The sequence below is a fragment of the Hevea brasiliensis genome, chromosome 10 (assembly GCF_030052815.1).
Source record: "Hevea brasiliensis isolate MT/VB/25A 57/8 chromosome 10, ASM3005281v1, whole genome shotgun sequence".
Taxonomy (NCBI): domain Eukaryota; kingdom Viridiplantae; phylum Streptophyta; class Magnoliopsida; order Malpighiales; family Euphorbiaceae; genus Hevea; species Hevea brasiliensis.
In genome coordinates, this window is record NC_079502.1 from 14,807,643 (window position 1) to 14,828,009 (window position 20,367).

Below are 20,367 nucleotides of genomic sequence, written 5' to 3' on the forward strand. Positions count from 1 at the left end.
CTGTAAATGGTTTTTGTGGAAATTGAAGTGAATTACGAATTGTGTTGCCATTTTGTGAATGAAATTATAACTTTGGAAATTTATTGGATTCTTCGGATCATTTGAATAAAATGTTTGGAATTGTTTTGATTCACAATTGGCATGACACTGTTACTATGTTCCTCCTCCATGAATGGGGTGAGTGTGATTATTCCTCCCTCTTTGACTTATCAGTCTGGGGTGAGTATGATTATGTTCCTCCCTCTGGACTTCCCAGTCTGAGGTGAGTGTGGATGAGTACTCATTATATAGCTAGCTTCCTCCCTCATTGATTTTGATTATTGGGGTGAGTATGTCTTGTCGTGGTGTACAACACGGCATGTGTGGAAAAATTGTGTCATGGCCTAAATTGTGTTATTGATTGGCAACATTGTATTATTCAGTTATTTGATCAAATTGTGTTATCGATTTGCAAAACGATATTATTCAGTTATTTGATCGAATTGTGTTATTGATTGGTAACATTGTATTATTCAGTTATTTGATCGAATTGTGTTATCGATTTGCAAAACGATATTATTCAGTTATTTGATCGAATTGTGTTATTGATTTGCAAAACGATGTTATTCAGTTATTTGATCGAATTGTGTTATTGATTTGCAAAACGATATTATTCAGTTATTGATCAAATTGTGATATTGGTCGGCAACACTGTGTTATTAAGTATTTTGATCAAATTGTGTATGAATTGGCAATACGGTATTCTTAAACTATTTGACTAAATTGTGTTATTATGAATTTGATAATTTGTGAATTGGAGTTTAAATTCCTTATGACATTCATTGTCTTGAATTTAACTATGGTTTTACGTATCCACTATTTATATGGTTTATGAATTGTGATTTAAAGTTGTATTTGGTTAATGTTATGCACCACTGAGACATTGTCTCAGCGATAGCTTTTTATTGCTGTCGCAGGTAGACAGACAGACAGGGCAGCAGACTAGGCTGCTAGTACCTCCAGTGAGAGATTTTTCGGGTATAACGAGTATACCGCTTTTTGCATTTTGTACTGAAATGTATGACCACTGTATGTACATATTGTTTTGGTTTGAGCAGTTGTAAATTAAATTGTAACTTGAGGTTGTAAAATAATTATGAGTTATTTTGACTTGTAAAAATTGTATTATATTTCCTATATCTCAGCTTTTGAAAAATCACTGTGGATTTGAGTTGAGAAATATGTTGTATTGAGAAAAATGTTGGGGTTGAGATTTGGAAAATTATTGAAGTGCTTTTTACAGGTTTTCTGAAGAACGGTTTTATCCAAAATACAGATGGCATTCTGCCAAAATTTTTACAGAAATTCCAAATAATTCAAATGAGTTAATTCTATCACTTCAGTTCAAAAAGGTTTTTAACACCTGTAAATAGTGCTCACCACTGTAAAAGAAGTAAGAAAAGTTTTTAAAATCCCTTGTAGTGTATTTAATGGGTTATCAGTAGACGGAGTTGGTAATTCATTAGATATACTACGGGATCATGTTATGCCTTACAGAGGGGTAGGGTGTGACAAGAGTATAACCTGCCATTTTGCTATCCTTCCCGGCACAAACGGGGTTTCGAATACATACTTAATAGGATCCATCCTAGAGATGAGCCATGTCTTATGATTCAGCATGTAGTGTTTAAGCCGATTTGCCGTCCAGGCTAACGCGCAACAAGTTTTTTCCAGGAAAGAGTACCTTGACTCACAATCATTGAACTTCTTACTCAAGTAGTAGATGGCTCTTTCCTTTCTACCAGTATCATCATGCTGCCCCAAAACACATCCCATTGAGCTCTGTTGGACTGCCATATACAGAATCAGTGGCCTTCCTGCCACCGGAGGAACCAATACTGGTGGGTTTGACAGGTACTGTTTAATTTTCTTGAAAGCCTCTTGGCAAACTGAATCCCATCGAGTAGTGTTGTTCTTTCAGAGTAGTCTAAAAATTGGATCGGCTTTTGCAGTGAGGTTAGAAATAAATCTCGAGATGTAGTTTAACTTCCCCAGGAAACTGCGCACCTCCCTTTCTGTTTTTGGGGATGGCATCTCTTGAATAGCTCGAACTTTGTCTGGATCTACTTCTATTCCCTTCTCACTCACTATGAATCCCAACAACTTCCCAGATCTAGCCCCGAATATGCATTTGGCAGGGTTCAGTTTCAGCTGATATTTCCTGAGTCTCTCAAATACTTTCCTCAGCACCTGCACATGGCTCTCTCCTCCCCTGGATTTGATGATCATATCATCCACGTACACCTCCACTTCTTTATGCATCATATCGTGGAATAATGTGACCATAGCACGTTGGTAGGTGGCGCCAGCATTCTTTAACCCCAAAGGCATGACCCGGTAACAAAATACCCCCCATTGAGTGATAAAAGCAGTTTTTCCTTGTCCTCCTCATCCATTGGGATTTGGTTGTACCCAGATGCCCCATCGATACACAAACACCTGCCCAATCCCGCAGCATTATCTACTAACACATCTATATGAGGGAGAGGGAAATCATCTTTCAAGCTTGCCTTATTAAGATCCCTGTAATCAACGCACACCCTTACTCTCCCGTCTTTTTTCATCACGGGGACAACGTTAGCTATCCATTGGGGATATTTGACCACTTCCAGAAACCCAGCATCATACTGCTTTTTGACTTCATCCCTGACTTTGAGCAGCGTGTCAGGGTTCATTCTTCTTAGCTTCTGCTTTACTGGGATTGTCCCGGGGATTAGGGGAATTTTGTGCGTCACTATATAAGGGTCCAAACCAATCAAATCATAATAGCTCCATGAAAACACGTCTAGGAATTCTTTGAGCAAATTGATCATATCTTCTAATTCTTCACTCTTCACAACCTTAAGTTCCCTTTTTTACTTCTTCCGTGCCTAAGTTCACGGTGTGCGTTTCGTCCCCACAAGGCACTAGGGAAGGTTCATCCCTTTCTTCTGTAAGCTCCACCTCAGAATCACTTGAAGTAATGGCAGTTATGGGGATTTCAAAATTAACCAGAGGAATTTCTGAGTCTATTGAATTATTAGGTGTTAATTGATGAATGGTCCTGAAGAAACGAAAATGGAATATATTATGAGAATGGATTTCAAAAAGGAAAGAAGAAGAGGATTGGACATAACATGCGCTATTAATTCATTAATATTTATGACATAAGAAAAAGGGTCCATTTACAGTATTACACTTGTCATCATGGACAAAATGATCAAGTGTTGATAACCAAAAGTACTTTACTCGAAATTGAGTATAGGGATGTCCTCTGCCGTCCAGTTGTCCAGTTCTTGCCCTTCAGCTATTGGCGAGACTAGAGCCTCATACAAGGAATCAAGATGGATGACATCGATGGATGGTTCATCGGGTGATTCTTCAGTTTCCGCCGGATTTTCAATGACCGGTTTGGTGAAGACCTCTGTGATTCTCGGGACTACCTTCATTTTCCCTATTTTCTGATCAAATCTCTGGTCGCGAAGCATACGTCTCATCCAGAATAGTCCATCCATGAGGGCATCTTCCTCATAACCCAAACCGCAATGGCCAATCTTCTGGATAGCCGGTATAGGCTCGACAATCCCTTGCAATGTGGCGCCTAACCCCTTGCCCTTTTCATAACCGCTATTGAGCATCACCTTGGCGACCATAGCCGTAGCCCCTTCATTTCTTGAGATGGTTTCTTATAATTCGAGAGCCTAGAAAGAGCTTTCCAACGACTCCTCAGCAGCTTCCACATAAGGAAGTGATTGTGGCTTGGTAACCAGCATGGCTTCCTCCCCTTTCACAGTGATGATTTTGCCGTCCATAATGTACTTAATCTTCTGGTGCAAAGTCAAAGGAACGGTATTTGCTGAATGGATCCAAGGCCTCCCCAGCAACATAGTGTACGCAGGTTCGATGTTCATCACTTGGAATGTGACATTGAAGGTGCATGCGCTAATTTGGAGAGGCAAGTCAATGTCTCCCAGCACCTCTCTCCTTGTACCGTCAAAGGCTCTTACTACCATAGCACTCTGAAGTATATTTGAACGGTCAACAGGTAGCCTAGCCAATGTGGCATTAGGCAGTATATTGAGTGCGGATCCATTATCAATAAGGACCTTGGCTACTATGCAACCTTTACACTTCACCGTCACATGTAGGGCCTTAGTGTGTGCTAAGCCTGTAGGGTCTATCTCTTCTTCTGAGAAAGTGACAAAACTGGATGCCTGAATTTGTCCTACTATCTTCTCGAACTACCCCGGTGTGATGTCAGGGTTCACGAAGGCCTGATTCAGAATTTTTTGCAGGGCTTGACGGTGCACCTCAGAGCTCAGAATCAAGGATAGTAATGAAATTCAAGCAGGCGTCTTTCTTAACTGCTCAACAACGTCGTACTCACTTTGCTTCATTATTTGAAGCAACAGCCCCTCTTCCTCTCTTGGTCTGGTAGGTTCTACTCCCTCCGTTTTCTCAACCTCCTCTTTCGTACTCTCCTGTGACTCTCCCATTTTTACTTTCCCTTTCTTCTTTTCTTTCTCTTCGCTCCCATAACATCTCCCACTTCTGGTTATAAACTCAACTTCTGGCTCAAGCGGGGAAGATTTTGTGGCAGCGACGGGCTGAGGATTAGCTTGGGGAGTAGCACTGCTGGTAGGTCCGGCATAAGTCATCTTGAAGTGCTCATGAGGAGTGAAGCACGGTTTAGGAGGTGCTGAAGGTGAAACAAGACTAGGAGCCGGTGTACTGCTTGACGCTCCTTGGGTGAAAACTTGGAAGTTATAATTCCAAGGTATGGCATGGGTGTTTGTGACAGGGAGCTGAGGTGGGGTTCGCATGATTGTTACTGGTGGTGACAATGCTGGGGGTGAGAAAGTGATTCTGTGATTAGGGGTAAAGGCGTTTTGGCCGAGTCGGGCTGTATTTACTCTGCCCTCCATTTTTGACTTTTCCTGGCATCTCAAAACTTTGAGGGACAGTAAGTTCTGGACCTCTTGTTTAAACTCTTCACAATTTTGCAGCTCGTGGTTAGCTGCCCTTCCATGATAGGGGCATCCCGCCTCATCCTCAGGTTCTGGTGCTTGAGGGTGGAGGTAACCTTCCTTCACTGCCATTCTAAAAATTTCCTCAAAGTGAGGCATCAGTTCATCTACCTCCGGTGTCAACCCTTCTCCGTCTGACTCTATCATGTTCACACCATTGCCCGTATTATGATTAGGCAATGGGTTTGAGGCAACATTGGGGAGGGAACCATTCCCTTCAATCTTCAACCACCCATTCCGGATTAGGGCGTGTACTCTACCTCTAAGTGCCCCGCAATTATCGGTCGAGTGCCCCTGTACCCCTCCATGATACTCACACCGGGCACTGGTATCATACCACCTGGGGTATAGCGGCTGAACTGGGTCAAGGGGAATCGGCACTATTTGGTTTATACCGACAAGGTATCGGTATATTTTGCTAAGTGGCAGGGGAAGAGGTGGATCAGGATTTCTTGGTGGTCTCGGGTTATTTTAAGGTGGTCTGGGTTGGGTAGGTGGAGCAGGTGGTCTGGGCGGATAGTTTGTTGGTGGTGGATACTGTGGGAGTGGGTGAGGATAATTTGGGAAAGGGGGTGGAATATTTGCAATGGTTTGGCCATGAGGGGGAGGATATGGCCGGTAGTTATTCTGGGAAAGTGGAGAGCGATTGTTCTGCCGGGTGATGGAATGCACATCACCCTCCTTCTTTTTGCTAAAACTAGCATTTTTCTTTGCAGAGTTCTCAGTCAACTCCTGCAGTTGTCCCATCCTTAAGTTGGCTTCTATTCTCTCACCAGCTTGGATGATGTCTGAGAAACTATTGGAAGTGTTTCCAATCATCAGATTGAAGTATGGAGCCTTCAATGTCTCAATGAACAGGGAGCAAAGCTCGTTATCAGTAACCGGAGGATATGCTTCTGCCACTTTCTCTCTCCATCTTTGGGCATATTCTTTGAAGCTTTCCCTGTCCCTCTGCACCAAGTTTTGGAGGTCTCTCCTTGTGGGGGCCACGTCATAGTTGAACTTGTATTGCTTCAGGAAAGCATCTGTCAAATCTTTCCAGGAGCGCAATTTGCTCCTGTCCAACTGAATACACCATCTTAGGGCGGCCCCGGAGAGACTCTCGTGAAAGAAGTGAACCAGGAGTCGATCATCCTCTGTCAGGGTGGACATTTTGGCAGTATAAGTGGCCTAGTGAATGCGAGGGTCTGAGTTCCCGGTGTATTTGTCGAAGTCTGGGACCTTGAACTTAGGCGGCACCACCACATCAGGCACCAATCTTAGCGACGCCACATCCACTGAACCATACATGTTCAGTCCCTCTATTGCTCTTAGTCTCTCTTCTAGAGCGGATAGCTTCTCATTTTCTCTCGTCTTATTTTCTCCTCCCACTGCAAGAGGTACTCCCCCAGTTGGGAAATGAGGGGTGGAATGAATTGGAGGGATCAGGACTGAAGGGTATGGTTCGGCATTCGAGATAGCCGGATAATAGGAGAAAGATGGGTCATTATTCAGTGGGGCCGGATTGACAGTGATTGTCAGATCTAGGATCGATGGCTAGAAGGTAAAAGAGGTTGAAGCATGATGGGAATCAATCGTTGTAGGAGGTGGGGGAGGTAGTGGTAAGTTAGGCTTTGAAGCAGGCTTATTATGGGACATTTCCCTCATTAGTCTCATGAGCTCTGAGACTTGGTCTTTCAATTTGGAAACCTGTCCTTGTAGGTTCTGGACTTGTTCCTGGTCCTCCATTATCTTCTTTGTTCGTGATCGTGTTAAGTACACTCGTCTTGGTTGAACCGCTTGTTTGGTCAGACTGGCTTTGCTTGAAGCAATGTTGATTTTCTGCAGGAAGTAAAAAGTTTTTAATGAATTTTGAATTTCGTAAAAATTAAAGGTCCTGGTTCGGACAAAGGATACAGTGGCATTTGGGAGCCAAAATAAAATCTGCAGAAGAATAATTGCATCAGTTTTATCATGGCATCGTTCGATAGTCCGACGATGAATGACTGGATTGAACACGCCTCTATGGAACTTGTCCATATGACGCTTCCAACTTTTCGCATAACCCTAACGAGGGGGTACCTACGGGAGTTATACTCTTCATTCATAATTTTGCTAAACAATGGTCCAAAAGTTATTCCATTAACTAAATAGTTCATACACAGCATTCTTTACATCGGCCTAGGCTCAGGGAGGTTCTTTATAATGTAATGACATTTCCTGAGATACTTATACAGCCTTTCTTCTTGTCTGGCAGGGTTGAACACTTTCAAGGCATACTCGGATTCAGGTAGGAGTTCTTGTTTCCCCTGTGCTATCATTCTCTCCAGCTGGTCAACATTCTCTTTCAGCTCCTGATAGAGAGCGGCTTGTCTTTCTTTTTCTTTTCTTTCTTTAGCACATTCCTTCAGAATATCGTTGATAAGCTGTGCTGTTCCTTCAGTTCAAGCTTCTTCTTTTTGCTTTCTTGTTTATACTATTCTATGAGTATATCCTAATATTTCATTTTCTCCTGAAGCTTGCCATTCTGTATCTCTGCTTCTTTTATTTTAGCTTGGAGAGAGCTCTCTTCCCTTTCCCATCGTATTTCTTGCTCTTCAAACCCTGTCTTTTCAGTCTTTGCCTTTTCCCTGAGCCTTCTTACTTTTCTTTTGAGGATCTGCTATTGGTCCTCTAACTGTTTTATTCGCTCTTGTAATTGCGAGTTTTCGGTGTTTGCCTTTTGTAGGGAGTCGGCCAAGCGAGCGCTATTTCCTTCTGAGAGGTTGCTGCCTTCGAATTTGGTTGGATCTGCGGTTAGGTGTCCTTGGTCCCTGCCAGCCCTCCATTTAAGATAATCGCCCGTGACACTTGGACCTTTAGGCGACCTTTCCACCATAGTGATATTTTCCCAGGATCTGCGAGCTATTTTCAATTCTTCCTCATTATTGAGCTCATGGTAAAAATGACCTCGGTGGTATTCTTCTATGTTGATTCCGGACTGGGTTGAGCCGAACTGCCTCATTACTAATGCTGGAGTGTAACTTGTGTATCCGGTCACTCCAATTAGGGATACTGATTGATTACCACCCGTGCTGACCAAAATGGGTTGTCCCGACGTCCACAATTTCCTCCAACAGTAGTCATGGCTATTGAAGCTCAGAATCCGTTCTCGCTACTGCGACTCATCCTTGGGGCTGATTACTAATCTGGCCATCTTTTCGATGAGAGGCTGGTCAAGGTACCATGTTAACCCCTTCGTCTCCACAGGACACATATGACTGATGATCCAGAGGTGCAACAATTGAGAACAGCACTTAATAGATCCCTTGCCTTGTTGTCTATAGTAAGTAAGGGTTAAGAAAGTCTCGGCAAGAATTGCCAGTACTGGATTGACCTTCTATTTTTCTACTGCCCAGAACATCTCCGCAACGCTGCAGGTTATAATTCCCGAAGGTCCAGGGAACAAGATCAGGCCGTAGATCCCTAAGGCGAGCATTAATGAAGCTTGATCCCACTGTTCATCTTAGATGTATTGATCCAACCACTTCTTGAGATAAGTCCAATACCATCCATGCGTGTTCCCTTTGACAGTTTCCCTCGCCTTTGCTTCTTCCGGGGGAATCCCCATCATATGTGCGAACCGTTTCCAGGTCTGCCTATGCTTAAGGTGTAGGTAGATCCGATTCTGAAACTCATAAGGAATTTCTAGCAATGCCTGATATTCTTCCATAGTGGTATCGTTGAAAGAGAACACTCCATACCTTGGATTCCAAACTGACAGCATGGCCTTTAATGCCGGGACTTGGACTTTGACTCGTATCAAGGTTGCAATCCTCCCATATTTCTCCTCGAATCGCACCTTGACCTGGTCGGGAAATGACTTCCAACCATTAGAAAGACCCCCGCAACTGTTCGTTCTGACCTCAACTTTGCTCAGGTCCAGTGGAGGTAATAGGTTAGTGTGTCCCCTGGTGACATTGCTTCGTGGGGGCACTGAACCATGAGGTGGTTCTGGCCACGGTTTAGCGTTCTGTTTTGATCTAAGAACTTCTTCTACCGACTGACTCGAGGATGCCATGTTAAAAATGATACTTATCCTTTTACAAACCTTAATTTGGTGATGCCTGTGGGAAAAACTTGTTAGCAGGATAAATTCAGGTAGTTTTGAATTATACTATCGGCAGAGTGACACCTACACATTTATCAAAGTAGTAAAGTGTGTAGGTTTCCTTAACAGTATGATTCAAGATTACCCTAAAAAATAAGAACAAAATAAAACACAAGCAGAATAGGGTAAGAGTAAGTATGCCCCTTTTGTCCTAAAATAAGGAGAGTCCTAGTACCGGCTAGGTGCTACCTAATTGGATAGTTCTATCTTATAAGGTAGCTTGCTACGGCTTCCAGTTATCGTGATAGTTTAGCTCAAGGTCTAATTTTCTAAAAGCCACAGGTTCTCAAATTGCCCCTACTGTAAATAGTAGAGCCCCATTATATCCCCCATGATACTGTCGGGAAAATTCCACGGGTATCACAGTAAATAGAACGAGTTTCAATCTGAGCAGAAGCCTTCACGGATACTAACGGGGTAAAACCCATGGGTACCACTACATGACCCCCTCCTATTTTCCTAAAAGGTAAGAAAGCCCGGCTATAGGGCTGAAGTGTGTGAGGACGTTATGTGAGTGTTCAGTGTGTGAAGGGACACCTTTACCTCTTCCCAATATAGGGGGAGTTATTTTTATTTTTCCTTTTAGACGAAGAATGCTGTAGGGAATAAAACAAGCAAAATGGTTAGCAAAAATAACAATAATTAACATAAGGAATTTTGCAAATTAAGCCCACCTAACTATGGTTGGATCGTAAAATTAAATCAGCTTTTGGGCCTCTGAACCGGGGTCAAGTTATTGGAACCGATCCCCAGCGAAGTCGCCAAGCTATCGCAAGGTGTTTTTGCGGTCGCCTGGACGAACACTCACCGAAGTGGGAAAGAGTGAGGAGTCGTCACTTTAATTTTAAAAAAAATTAAAGGAAACCATTTGCAACTTAAAATGAAACCAATTCAAATACAGAGATTCTAGGTTCAGGGTCCGTAAACGGGTGGGGAAGGTGTTAGGCACCCCACCTCATACCTCAATGAGGGTGAGTAGGTTTAACCTTACGTTCTTTATGACTTAGAATCGATAGTTAGGGGGGTTCGAATGGAAATGTTAATCCTTTTGATAGAAGGGAATATTTGATTTTTCACTAATTCGGATTACCCAGATACACAAGTAAATGAGACAACCTTAGTGAATTGATGTCGCGTAGCGGTTTTTCATTTATGGGATTATTTTGCGTATTTTTTAAAATTTCGATTTGAGAATCTGATAAGAACTCTCCTCCAATCTCTTTTAGATGTTCATTAAAATTTCGATTGGAGATCGGATAAGAACTCTCCTCCGATCTCTTTCAGATATTCATTAAAAATTTTGATTGAGAATCGGATAAGAACTCTCCTCCGATCTCTTTTAGATATTTATTAGAATTTTGATTGAGAATCGGATAAGAACTCTCCTCCGATCTCTTTTAGATATTTATTAGAGTTTTGGTTGAGAATCGAATAAGAACTCTCCTTCGATCTCTTTTAAATATTTATTAAAGTTTTGGTTGAGAATCGGATAAGAACTCTCCTCCGATCTCTTTTAAATGTTTATTATAATTTTTGATTGAGAATCGGATAAGAACTCTCCTCCGATCTCTTTTAAATATTTAAAATTTGATTGGAGACCGGATAAGAACTCTCCTCCGATCTCCTATTTGGTTAGGATGGGGATCAGGTAAGAAATCTCCCCCCGACCTCTTGAAATTTAATCACGATCGTATCGCACAAGGACCTTAGGCTAAGGGTTCTGGCATCCGAATACACTGGGAACTCGATTTAGGCTTATTTTAACTCATTGGTACCTTGTGACTTGATAGGGGATACCGGACTGAATTTTACCGATCTCCTATGTACTCGGCTTACCAGTACCTTTCGACAAGCAACATTTGCTCTGTTCCCTTTGCTAGCCTGAAATTTAATTTTTCTCCGACTCTCCACCTTTGCCCAGTCATCTTCTCGAGCTAGTCTAGTGGTTTGACTTCATAACTCTCTCTGATTTATTATCCGAACGTTTACTTTTAAAAAAAAAAAACTCTTATGTTAAGATACTGCTACCAGCACTTTATCAAACTACCTATACATTACCCGTAACCCGAACACCCGCGTTGGGAGATAAATAATGACCAAGAATAAATAAATAACATGAACTGTTGTATCAAAAGATAAACTCATGAGAATAACCACCTACATGGGACCTTCTGACACAAGACAAACTTTAACGAAAATTACGAGCATAAATAAAAAGAAAATAAAGACGAACACTGGATAAGGCAACGGTTCAGACACTCACCTGCAGGAAGTTGAACCTATTGAACTAACTATGGAGTCGCGAATGTTGCAGAGTTGCGAGCTAATAGTCTGGGGACTAATGCTTGCCTTGAAATGACGAATGCCTAGTTAGCATGTAGTCGAACCGAAATGATAATGAATGAGATTGAGCTCAGAAAATAAAAGTGGATATAAAGGTGATGAAAACAGAACTGAAACTTAAGAAAGGGAATCGCGGAGCAATGAACAAACTGAAAATCAAGAGTTCCAGTGTCTAACACTTCTTCAAAGAAATTACTTTAGAAAACTGATTTCTAAAGTCTTTCTAGCTTAAAAATAGCAGAGTAGCAAAACTGAATCAATTTTCAGAGCCTCTCCACTATAATCACCACCCTTTTTTTCGTCCTCTTTTGAACAGTTTTCATGCAGGTATTTATAGGGACCGGGTGCTCCCCATGAAGGGGTCAGGATTTTCTTTGAGGGAGATGGAAGGTTTAGAATTTAAAGGACATGATCTGATGCTTGGGAATTAAAGAGAATCAGAATGAACGGCTGAGATCCTTTTCAGAAATTTTTGTCCTTTTTCTCTTATAATCTGACGGTTCCAAATTTTCTTGTCCAGGGCGATTCGAGGGCTGGGAATAAAAGGCGCCGGTCTTGTCGTCTTCTTCTTTGATCCAAGGGCTCCGGGCTCGTCCTTACAAGTAAGATTAACGGTGGAGATTGGGATGTACAAGACTGTCATGACATACTCTGGCACCTGTCAGTAATGTGAGCGATTCTGCGAATGAGGCGTGCGGTGGAGATCTTGTCTGCAACACTTTAACTACCTCGGCTCTGATTATGACGACAGTTATTGGAATTTGTCTTATTCTCCTTGCTTTCCGATCTCCCCTTCCTTCTGATCTTTCTAACACGATCTTTTTCTGATCTCTCATGCCAGGCCCCTTCTTCCGATCTCTCCCACTCCAGTCTTCTCCTTTATCTGGTTTGGTTCAGTCAAAGCATTTATTCTTTCGATTTCTTAGGCGTTCGCTTCATTTTCTGCAAGCAATAAATGCTCAGACCTTCTCTAAATATACCCCTGATGGGAAATCCTCCCGCATTTCATTTTTCTTCTTTCTCTCTCACTTTTCCTGTTCTAGCCACTCCGGCAACAATCCCGGCCATGATGGCGGCTTTTGATCTTTTTCTGGCTATTCACCTTGTTCATCGACTGAAAATTTTCGATCTCGATGATCGGAAGATCACTATGGCTACCTTTGATGACAGTGAGAGAATTAGACTAATTTACCGACCCAGATCGAGAATGTCGATCGTGTTGACCTTGAATTGGTTGATCGATGTAATCGGCGAACTGATTTCGGGCGAGAAGACTACTAATTTCCCTCCTATCCCTGGTGACTACCCTTCGAAGCTCTTTTGGCTTCTCATCACACTGGGTGTTCCGACAGCGGCTCGGTTCCGAGCGATAATATTGATGACGATCTCTCTCACGCTCATGAGAGTCATAGTCACCCCATCTAAGCTGTACATCTATCCGATGTCGATGGCCGGTCTCCTGATCAGACACATCTTTTGATTTAGCTACGAGACTAGGCTTTGACATAGGCCTTCACTAGATAGGGTGTACTGCTGATCTCTAGAGATCGCCCAAATGATGTAACCTGACCTTCAATGTAATCCGATCTCTAGAGATCGCCCAAATGATGTAATCCGACTTTTAATGTAATCCGATCTCTAGAGATCGCCCAAATGATGTAATCCGACCTTCAATGTAATCCAATCTTTTGGAAATAAAATTTTTATTTGATTATTATTGTATTGGTTATTTTCCGATCTCTGAAGTATTTACCCGATCCGACTCTTAATTTGAATGACCCTTAACCAATCTGTGATTCAAAATATCTATCTCAATCTGCCGATCTCTAACTAGCCGATCTCTTTATGGAATCTCCGAAATATTCATGAAACGTGTCAGAAAAGGCTGGCGAATCCCGCTAACCGATGCGCCGCTTGGGACACCGTGAGCATTAAATGCTCAGACGGGTAGAAATAGGGGATGGGTCAGCCAGTTACTTCCTTATGTCATTTTCAGCCTCTCGCGAGCGATTCCAAAATCCTCTCATTTTTTCAAGTTCTTCCGACACCGATCACACTCCGGTAAGGGTTTTGATTTTTCTTTTAGTTTAAATTTCCTCTTTTCTTTGAAAATGAGCGGCGCCGAGGTTCAGAGAGCAGCAAGCCCCCCTTTCGTTTAAGTCTCATAGTCGTCAGATGAGGTAGAGGTAGTCGGAACAAGCGGGCGATCTGAACCCCCTAGGACCTCCATTCCAGCCCGCGGTCAAGCAGCATCCTCGAGGCAAATGCATTCTTCAGGTAGAGAAAACCTTCCCATGGATGAGCTGGCATCAATCCTTCAAGAAACCGACCTGCAGTCGTTCAGCTAAGAGTATAACATTCATCCCGATTCATACGAACTCATTAAGTGTCACGGCGATCTTCGAGCCGATCACTTCTTCGAAGAGAATGATATGATCATGGTATACGAAAAGCAATTAAAAGCCGGGCTGCGGTTCCCTCTTGATGACTTCTTCAAGGAGTTCTAAAATTTCACCAAGTGTGCATAGCCCAAGTTCACCGGAACTCATGGCGAATCCTAGTAGCCTTCAGAGGCATTTGCTGAGCCAAAGGACTCAATCCAACGGCGAAGGTATTCGCCGAGCTACATAGGCTAGCTTGCCGAAAGGACGACGAGTACTGGTTCTTTCAAGCGAAGCCATATTGCAGGCTCTTTACCGATCTGCCCTCCTCCCTAAAGAATTGGAAGAAACGCTTCTTTATTCTGAGGAGTAAAATTCCGAACGGCTTTGAGGGCTTCCCACGTAGCTGGCTGCATCAGGGCCCCTTACTTCCGAAGCGCATCACCTTGACTAAGGAAGAGGGTCTAATGGTGATGGAACTGAAAGATCAGGCGGCCAGACAGAAGTTCTTTTGTCTAGATGCAGTGACGGCCGAACTGCACCATTGGACAATGGAGTTGATTACTGGCGAAGAACACGGGCTTCAGCTCTCTGACCTCGGCCTCGGTACTTTCTATATCTCTGATCTTTGGGCCTTAGCGATCTCACTGACCTTTTCTTTATGCAGGTATGGTAAGCAGCGAGGCTTCCAAGGAGAGCCGGAAGCAGAAGAGAGAGGTCTCCCGGAAAGTGCGGGAGATGAAGCATTCCGAGCTGCTTCAAACGCCCAGGCATGATCCGGGGGAGACACAGGGAGGCTCGTCTCGACCCTCGGGACAGCCGATCCCCGACATAGAAGTGGTCTGGTCTCCTCCTCGTCAAGAAGAGCCGCCACCACCCCCTCCAGTTGCTTTGAGTGCGGAAGGAGGTCCTTCCCAACCACCTGTGAGGACCCTTTCGCGCGGCGCTCAAGTCCTGATCCACTCGCTGGAGAAGAACTGTACGGTTCGAGAGAATTCGGGCTTTGCTAAGGTCTTGGGGTCCTCCATCTACCTTCGGGAGGATCGGGATAGGCTAACCCCGAACAGCCTTGATGATATCCTGACCCAAACTATGAGCCTGAGCGTAGAGAGTTTGGTGAACCAACACATTATCCGGGAGAAGGCTCACCGCTTGAGACAGGAGGTTGAGAAGGTGGGTCAGGAAGCTGCTTCCCTCCGATCTCAACTTTTGTCCGCCCAAAACTACATATCTGAAATTGAGGGGCGGATGAAATTCTATGAGGATAAGCTGGCCGAGCAGGCTCATGTTCTTGAAGAGGTTTAGGCACTCCGAGCTGCTGAAGTCTCTCGCCTCACTGAGGAGCTTAAAGCAAAAGAAGAAGAGGCAGTGACAAGGGAGGCCGGTGCTTATGTGAACGCTCATGGGGATCTCTTGGCCGAGCTCAGGAAGCGTTATCCCGAGGAGGACTTCTCCTGGATGGTGGACCTGGTTCCCCAAGACGAAGAGGATAGCGAGGAGGAGGCCGAGGGAGAGAGAGGGGGTGAACAAAATGTAGAACATCACCTCCAGCCGAATGACTTGTATATATTTTAATTTGAAATGAAATGAAATTCCCTTTTTTTTTATTCAATGATTGGATGAGATCGGAAAATATCTAAGTTGCATAAGCACTTGATTGTCTGAACATATTAGAACAACAACTAAAAGTGATTATTAATCTAAGTGTAAGAGGTCAGAAAACATTGTAAGCATGAGATCGGCTGAGAACAAACGCTAAATGGGACTTGATTAAAATTGGAAATTTGATTTGAACACTTAAGATCGGAATCATCATTAAACCGGATTGGAACCTTAACTTTATCAGACGATTATCCCCAAACTTTTAAAAGGGAGATCGGTAATAAGACTGGTGGCATGAAGGCCTAGTGTTGGTTCAATTTCGTTTGACAAGAGAGATCGGAAATGTAATTGACTAGTCAGGGGACTTGGCGATTGGTTTGAGAGATCGGTGAGGCTTTAAATGATATGGGGACTTAGTATTGATTCGATTCCTTTTGAGGAGAGATCAGAAATGTGATTGGCTGGCAAAGAGAGACTCAGTGCTGGGGATCGGTTTCAAAGTTTATTGATTTCGGGGATCGGCCAAAATATGGTGTCGACAATGATGTTCCGAACCCCTGGACCAGTGATTGATTTTCTGAAAGCTAATCAAAATGTACAGGATCCATGCTATATTGACTGGGTGAAGGTAATAAGTTGCTAAATTGCATCCGCAAAATCCAGCATAGTTTTGTGTTGTTGAAAATTCATTTATATATTGATCTACAGGCCAAAAGTATGTTGAAAAATTTGAGAGTTAAGCCAAGGCATCGTAACACGGAATATAAAATTATAGGCTTGAGCCAAAAGGTCTGCAAGGAGCAATAGTAAGTGGTTCTTTGCCATCTGTGCCTTTTCCTTCTTTGAATTGTCACTCTTCGTTTTGTATCCATTGTGAACCTCTAACTTTGCTCTTATTTCCTAGTTTTTCAATGAAAGTGAAAAGCCATGATTGTGCAAATGGTGAGCCGCAGGTTGTGAAGATAACAGTGTATGAGTATTTTACTAAACACTGTGGTATAGAACTCACCAACTCTGCATGTCTGCCTTGCCTTCATGTTGGCAATACTAAATAACCAATCTATCTGCCAATAGAGGCATGCTGAATTTTCTTACGCAACATTCTTATTTTTAGCTTGTGTTGCTTTAATCTTGTCTTACTTCCTATGCTTTTCCTATGTTGCAGCTTTGTACGCTTGTTTCGCTCCAACGTTATGCAAAAGCTCTATCCCCAACTCTAAGAGCATCTTTGGTTGCAAGTTTTAGACAAAACCCTCAAGATAGAAAATGAACTGTGATTGATGTAAGTCTTTTTTTATCTGTATGCTATTTTTATGTGGCCTTAACTAATGTAAAAGTATTTGTATCATTTGGCAGGCTGTGAGAAACTACCGTTGCGATGATGATTCTTTGCTTTCTGCAAGTGGTGTTTCTATAGAAAGACAAATGATGCAAGTTGACAGTCGCGTACTTGAAACTCCAATAGTAAATCTTTCTTTTTCTTGTTACGCCCCCCATCTGTGATTCTTTCTGTGCATTTAAATTGATAAAATGCATCTGTATGTAATATGCAGTTGAGGGTAGGAAACAAGGAAGACTTTCTCCCTAGGAATGGTCGGTGGAACTTCAATCACAAGGTACTGTGACTCTCTATTTTGGCTGAACTTTGCTGATTTTATATTTCATTTGTCATCTATTATGTCTAATGTTATTTGAATCTTCTCCTATTGTAGACTCTTTTCAAAACTACTTGCATTGATCGATGGGCTGTGGTTAACTTTTCTGCTCGCTGTTATACTGATAAAATCTGTCATGATCTCATAAGCTGTGGAAGGAGAATGGGCATAGTATGTTCTTGAATTACATTATTATTTTCAATCTTTACCTTTGTAAATTTTGTTTCTATCCCTCATATACCTGTCCTATATATGTGTCCCTGAAGCAAATTGAAAGCCTGCATACCCCAATTTGGGAGGACCCACAATCTAGAGGAGACAAACCTCTTGATAGAGTAGAAAATATGTTTGAGATGCTGAACAGAGCTAAGCTTCTGAAAGATACCCAGTTTATTTTGTGCGTCTTGCCAGATAAGAAATCTAACATTTATGGTATATTTGTCATCTATTTCTGTATTACATTTCTTAGGGTAACTCATTGAAATTACTTAACAAATATGTTCTCTTGCACTCCCAGGACCATGGAAGAAGAAATGTCTCAGTGATTTTGGCATTGTTACACAATGCATTTATCCATCTACGATGAATGATCAGTATCTTACCAATGTACTTCTTAAGATCAATTCTAAGGTATTTCTTGAAAATAGGACCATGAAGTATCTCTATTTGTTTACACTTTAAGACATTGAGTTAAAATTGAGTCTTTTATTATAGCTTGGAGGAATTAATTATCTGTTGGCAATTGAGGATTCCATGCAAATACCCCTCATAAAAGATACTCCTACAATGATTTTGGGCATGGGCGTGTCTCTTGGCTTTCCTGGCCGATCAGATATACCATCAGTAGCCGCAGTAAAATTTGAATTCTAATGAATTTTTTCATGCTCAGTATTGATAATGTTGCTGTATTCAGGTTGTCGGATCTCTATATTGGCCACATATTTCAATGTATAGAGCTTCTGTAAGAGCTCAATCTCCTAAGGAGATGATTGATGCTCTATACAACCCTTTAGCTAATGGGAAGGATGATGGCATGATGAGGTAATGTAGTAAATAGATTTCCATCACATTTGTAAGATTATCAACCTTTGAATCCTTATTTATGTCCTTGGGTCCATTGAAATAATGGTTTCTGGTAACAGCAAAACTGTCTTTAAATTCATCAGATAGTCCCATAATCAATATTTTACATAAACATTGCAAAGAATTGTTGTTTTCATGATTCTATCACTCATCTGAGTTGAGGAATTTTTCACTGTTGCAGGAAGCTGCTAGAGGACTTCTGTCATACAAGCAATGGAAACAAACCAAAGCACATTATTGTTTTCAGGTATCACTGCATTATGTTAATTATACTTTGACTTCTAATTTGTTTATTTTTTGGGAAATTTTCCAAATGTCTAGGTTCTAGAAAATTTGGGCGACACATGGATTGCTGTCAATTTGTTTATTTTCCGTCATAGGGCAATGCCTTGGTGGGATAATAACACTTGGTAGTGGCCCTGAGAGTACCTCAACTATCAGTTTCAATCAGTGCCTTTCATTCAAAATTCTCTTTGAAGTACCTGAAGAAAGTAAATATGAGGTTTAGAATTGTCATTCTTGATTGCGCATTTAACAATGAGATCTAATGTTGCACCTATAAGCACAATTAATGGGTGCGAACAAGATTATTCTACTTGTTAAAATTATCTTTTTCTTTATATTTAAACTGTTTAGTTATTTGCATTATTAACAGCAAATTAGAACTTAATTATGGTAGATAAGATATATTTGGGATTTATTTAAATATACTTGTTTCCTACTGCTGGATTCTTTTGGTTGATGAACTTCGACTTGATGCTTTCAGGAATGGAGTGGCTGAGTCACAGTTCAGTAAGGTTTTGAACGTTGAAGTGGAGCAGATCCTAAAGGTTCTACTACAGATTTGTGCCTATTGTAATACTGTTCTTGTTCTTGTTCTTTTTGCTCCATTGTAAAGTTTGTGGGCTGCTGTAGGACCCACTGATAAGGGGAGATATAAAAAGAATTTTCCAATTGTTGTTATTTTCAAGTTGATGAACTTTCTTGTTTTACAGGCCTATCAGGATCTTTTTAAAAGTGAGGTAGACGTTCCCAAGTTCACAGTAATTGTTGCTCAGAAGGATCACCACACTAAGCTATTTCAAGATATTAGCCCTGAAAATGTTCCTTCTGGTCAGTTAGTTTGCAGAGCTATTTTATTTTTATATTTTTTCATTTCTTTATTTTTCATGATGTAATACCCCACAAAATTTCACAGGGACCGTTGTAGATACAGAGATTGTGCATCCCAGAAACTATGATTTTTACTTGTGCGCTCATGCAAGCATGACTGTAAGTATTCTGCCTCCTCTCTCTATCACACATACAGTGATGCTTGATAAACATTGCGTGATCTGATACATCTGCGAGCATAACCTCGGTTTTCTTAATAATGAATCATACTTGTATGCATTATTTTTATTTTCCTCCATTATTATGATAGGGAACTTCAAGGCCTACACACTATCATATCTTGCTTGATGAGATTGGATTCTCTCCTGATGAGTTGCAAAATCTTATCCATGCTCTTTCTTATGTGTAAGCTTTCAAGCTTGAATTCCTTCTCATCCATCATTTGAATGCAAAATTTTTCATCCCCATGATCATTTGATTGGATTTACTTATTTTTCAGGAACCAAAGGAGTACTACCGCTATCAGAACAGGTAATTTTACTGCACTTTTCAGCACTCAACAAGATAATTTATAGTGCCTTAACAATGTCTGCAGTTGCTCCTTTATGCTAACCTTGCTGCACAACAGATGGGGCAGTTTATGAAGTTTGAGGATAATTTGTCTAAAATCTCTTCAAGATAGGGTCCAGTTCGAGAGCTGCCTGGGTTGCACAAGAATGCTGCTAGTTCGATGTTCTTCTGCTGAGGTGTGCATTTGTTAGCTATAGCTGCCAGTGTGCTAAGGCTTACTACTACTGTTTCTTGTGGAGCTTAATGCTTTATGACAGTATTATAATAAAGTTTCCTTAAAGCTTATCCTGTTTCTTTTAATAACTAAAATATAATATTTTACAATCGTTGGTACCAATGAAATTTCTCTAAAATTAAGATATCTACATGAAGATCATGATAAATAGAGAGTGTGTTTATTTTTATTTAATTAAAAAGATGATAGGAAGGGTTTACAAATTCACTAT

General features: G+C 41.6%; 1 pseudogene; it reads left to right on the forward strand.

Moving 5' to 3' along the window:
- LOC110664961 (protein argonaute 16-like) overlaps nt 1–20,033 on the forward strand; it is a 33,520-nt pseudogene extending 13,487 nt beyond the window's left edge.
- The last annotated feature ends 334 nt before the right edge of the window (nt 20,034–20,367 follow it).